This window comes from Hyperoodon ampullatus (assembly GCF_949752795.1).
Source record: "Hyperoodon ampullatus genome assembly, chromosome: 15".
NCBI lineage: Eukaryota > Metazoa > Chordata > Mammalia > Artiodactyla > Ziphiidae > Hyperoodon > Hyperoodon ampullatus.
Genome location: NC_136928.1, coordinates 22,613,851 through 22,618,899, shown reverse-complemented (window position 1 = coordinate 22,618,899; position 5,049 = coordinate 22,613,851). Strand labels below are relative to the sequence as shown.

At 41.8% G+C, this 5,049-nt stretch overlaps 1 pseudogene across 1 annotated transcript; it reads left to right on the top strand.

Moving 5' to 3' along the window:
• Positions 1–2,305: 2,305 nt before the first annotated feature.
• LOC307064728 (60 kDa heat shock protein, mitochondrial-like) lies at positions 2,306–4,027 on the top strand (annotated as a pseudogene). The gene has a single exon. The product of its transcript is annotated as a 60 kDa heat shock protein, mitochondrial-like (transcript).
• The last annotated feature ends 1,022 nt before the right edge of the window (positions 4,028–5,049 follow it).

The window sequence follows — 5,049 nt, the reverse complement described above, 5'->3', positions numbered from 1 at the left end:
AGTGTAACAAGGGTGTATTAGTGTCAAGGGACACTTGAGTTGTTTTCGCCTTTGGGCTTGTGAATAATGGTGCTATGAACATGAGTGTACAGTATCTGTTCAGGTCGCTGCTTTTAATTCTTTGGGGTATATACCTAGAAATGGCATTGCAGGATTCTTGGATTTGTTTTGTTTTGTTTTGTTTTGTTTGCGGTATGTGGGCCTCTCACTGTTGTGGCCTCTCCCATTGTGGAGCACAGGCTCTGGACGCGCAGGCTTAGCGGCCATGGCTCACGGGCCCAGCCGCTCCACGGCACGTGGGATCTTCCCGGACCAGGGCACGAACCCGTGTCCCCTGCATCGGCAGGCGGACTCTCAACCACTGCGCCACCAGGGAAGCCCAGGATTCTTGTTTTTAATGTGGCCAGATTTTTAACTTAATCGACACAGGCGGTTGCCCACAAAAGATAACTTGATAATTTAAATCTACAACATAAAAAGGCTCTAGTTATATAGACCACTCCCAGCTAAACAAACAGCATACATGGGGTATGAAAATGAGTAATGTAAATTTCACTGGCGTTTAAAAATATTTATATGAGGTAATTTTAGTACATAATTACTATATATCAAGCTTCTCTAACAGTTTAAGAACTGAATCTGTCTCAGCCCACAAGTAAATCTATTCTCCCAAAGTTCATATATTTTATCATATTGATTGAATTTTAATAAATAAGAAATAGAACAAATATCTTCTTTGGCTTTTTACCCCACTGTGTTCAGTGTGAACCCCATCCATTTACATATGCTCTTTACCTACCAGCTGTCATTTATGTCTGCTATAAGAGAGACAGCACTTAGGGAGCTGTCAGTCAATGCTGTTATGATGCTTCAAGAATCATTCCTCCAGGCTTCATTATCAAAAATAAAACAAATTTACATGGAACATAAATGTGAATTAATCGCACGATTTGCTATGCATTGAAAATGACTTCAAAAGCACACAAGTTCATGCGGCAGTATGTTTGGGTCAGTGTCTCCTTGACCATGTTTGCAATTACTTTGCATAGATCAAGTCATTTTTAAAGTGAATTTAGACAGTAAAGGTAGTTATCCGGGTAGGGTGGTAGAATTTTAAGTGGTTTCTCTGCTTGAAATAATAGTGTGTAGAAAATGTTCTGTGACATTATGGGTGTCTCTTTCACCCATGTCCGAGGCATGAATTTGGGCTCAATCCAGGACTCCTTCGATGGATGCTGAGTGAAGGTATAGCAGATCTAGAAAAAAGGAACTAAATGAACAAGATTTTAGCCTGGATATAGTCAAGGGTCTAGGACTTGCAGAATGAAATAAAATTGGAATCAATAAAATCACTAAGGGCATGGTTAAAAGGAACAGGCTTAATAATCAAATTCCAGAAAACTAGAACTAAAGTGAACTTCATGAGGCATAAAAGAGACTATTTTAGGACCGACAGAAGAAGTACCACTTTACACAGCAGGGAGGCAACTTAAAAAGCGCATTGCTCCTCAGAGGTTGATGCAGTCTGAAAATGTAAATAAGTGGCAGATTGTGATCCAGACCTGAAAAATACAAGTGTTCTCATTCAAAAACGTACTGAAGTGTGATCTTACCCTTTTGCGGAAGTAAAGCTAAGAACAAATCTCTAGAGTCTGTGTCAGAGAAAGTGTATCGATTTAGGCAGACCGTGGAGTATGATTCTAAGAAATATAAAAAGAATTGTATAAATTATACACGCGTGTACACATGAACACACACATGCACATGTAAGACATTACAAAGTGTAAAGAGAATTATATAACATGGCATGAGTTGAGCTCTGTTCTAAGTTTTTTCTCATGTAATCATAACACCGCTATGAGGGAGACGCTGTTATTACCCTCTTGTGAGACATAAGGAAGGTGCCTTTTGGACGTGTTAGATGCCTTGATCCGGTCCCACAACCAGGAAGGGAGGGAGCCGGACACAACGTGCACTGGAGCACGTGCTTCTCTGTATTACGCCCAGTCCTGGGCAGGACTGGCGTCTTTACCAAGGGTGTCTTGAGAACCTCATTCTCGCCTTTTTCCATTGTAGCTGCTCCCTGGTACCATTCTCTTCCGGGACCCAGTCCACTTGTCCGCCTGCTTTAGCACCAACCCACTTAACTCCGTCTGCTGCTCTCATGGTCCTCACCCATCCCACCATCTATGTAAGGACACAAGGCTACATCTGCTAGGTTGCTCTTCGCTGGTCAAAAACTGGCTGCCGCACTCGCTGCCGATGGCCTGTCTTGTCGCTCTCTAGCTGTGCCGCTGCCCCAGAAATGCTTCGATTGCCCGCAGTCCTTTGCCAGATTAGGCCAGTGTCCAGGACACTGGCTCCTCATCTCACTCAGGCTTATGCCAAAGATGTAAAATTTGGTGCAGATGCCCGAGGCTTAATGCTTCAAGGTGTAGACCTTTTAGCTGATGCTGTAGCCGTTACTGTGGGGCCAAAGGGAAGGACGGTGATTATTGAACAGAGTTGGGGAAGTCCCAAAGTGACAAAAGATGGTGTGACTGTTGCAAAGTCCATTGACTTAAAAGATAAATATAAAAATATTGGTGTGAAACTCATTCAAGATGTTGCCAATAACACAAACGACGAGGCTGGGGATAGCACCACTACTGCTACTGTACTGGCACGCTCCATTGCCAAGGAAGGCTTCGAGAAGATTAGCAAAGGTGCTAATCCAGTGGAAATCAGGAGAGGTGTGATGTTAGCTGTTGATGCTGTAATTGCTGAACTTAAGAAGCAGTCTAAACCTGTGACAACCCCGGAAGAGATCACCCAGGTTGCTACGATTTCTGCAAATGGAGACAAAGAAATCGGCACCATCATTTCTGATGCGATGAAAAAGGTTGGAAGAAAGGGCGTTATCACAGTAAAGGATGGAAAAACACTGAATGATGAATTAGAAATTATTGAAGGCATGAAGTTTGATAGAGGGTGTATCTCTCCATACTTTATTAATACATCAAAAGGTCAGAAATGTGAATTCCAAGATGTCTATGTTCTGTGAAGTGAAAAGAAATTTTCTAGTGTCCAGTCCATTGTTCCTGCTCTTGAAATTTCCAATGCTCACCGTAAGCCCTTGGTCATAATTGCTGAAGATGTTGATGGAGAAGCTCTAAGTACACTCGTTTTGAATAGGCTGAAAGTTGGTCTTCAGGTTGTAGCAGTCAAAGCTCCAGGTTTTGGTGACAATAGAAAGAACCAGCTTAAAGACATGGCTATTGCTACTGGTGGTGCAGTATTTGGAGAAGAAGAACTAACTCTAAATCTTGAAGATATTCAGCCTCATGACTTAGGAAAAGTTGGAGAGGTCATTGTGACCAAAGATGATGCCATGCTCTTGAAAGGAAAAGGTGATAAGGCTCAAATTGAAAAGCGTATTCAAGAAATCATTGAGCAGTTAGATATTACAACTAGGGAATATGAAAAGGAAAAATTGAATGAACATCTGGCAAAACTCTCAGATGGTGTTGCTGTGCTAAAGGTTGGTGGGACAAGTGATGTTGAAGTGAATGAAAAGAAAGACAGAGTTACAGATGCCCTTAATGCTACACGAGCTGCTGTTGAAGAAGGCATTGTTTTGGGAGGGGGCTGTGCCCTGCTTTGGTGCCTTCCAGCCTTGGATTCAATAACTCCAGCTAATGAAGATCAAAAAATTGGTATAGAAATTATTTAAAAAACACTCAAAATTCCTGCAATGACCATTGCTAAGAATGAAGGTGTCAAAGGATCATTGATAGTTGAGAAAATTTTGCAAAGTTCTTCAGAAGTTGGTTATGATGCTATGCTTGGAGAATTTGTGAATATGGTGGAAAAAGGAATCATCAATCCAACTAAGGTTGTAAGAACTGCATTACTGGATGCTGCTGGAGTGGCCTCTCTGTTAACTACAGCAGAAGTTGTAGTCACAGAAATTCCTAAAAAAGAGAAGGATCCTGGAATGGGCGGAATGGGTGGGATGGGAGGTGGGATGGGAGATGACATGTTCTAATTCCTAGAATAGGGCTTTACCATCATTCATGAGCTGTGAGAGGAAGCGCGAGGCGGCGTTCCTCACCAATAATTTTGAGAGGTCAGTTGAAGGAGGTGACTGAAGAAAAGGCTGGCTGAGGTTTACGAAAATCACTATAACCGTCAGTTACTGGTTTCAGTTGACAACATAGAATGGTTTACTGCTGTCATTGTCCATGCCTACAGATAATTTATTTTGTATTTTTGAATAAAGACATTTGTACATTCCTGGTAAATGAGTATAAGAGCCATGCACCTATGTACTGCTTTCAACTTAAATCACTGAGGCATTTTTACTACTATTCTGTTAAAATCAGGATTTTAGCGATTGCCATCAACAGATGAGAAGTTAAGAAGCAGCCTTTCTGTGGAGAGTAAGAATAATTGTGTACAGAGTAGAGCAATATCCAATTATGTGACAACCTTTGTGTAGTAAAAATTGTTTAAAGTTAAAAAAAAAAAAAAAAACCTGGCTACCCTTCAGACATGTTTCCTTTGGCCTGCACAGTGATGTGTGCGTGTGTATGTCTGTGTGTGTGTGACATTTAAATGCGGGTGCCTTAGGTTGATACACACCCTCCTTCATGTCCCCACCACTCTCGGTGGCCTGCTTCAGGCTGTTCCCGTGTTCACGTTACAACCCTGCCTTCTACGGAGTGCACTGTGAGTGCTACACACACACCCTGATAAATGCTTCCCCATATAAACATGAACCCCCAAACTATTCAGATTTTGTCTACTCAAAGATAGCTAGGAATGTTCAGGCTCTAGGACCCAAAGGATTTTTCCAGAAAGGCCAACCTTTCTGGACATTGAATACTTTACGATTTGGAGACATTGGATAAACCTGCCCAGCATCTCTGCTGACTCTGCCGTCCAGCTGGAAAGTGGAGTCTTGGTACTTTAGGAATTAAAGTACGAAATTAATCTACACAAAGACTATTTTATCTTTAACACCCATTATTTAGTGATACATACTTTGCAAGGCTCTGTGATAGAACT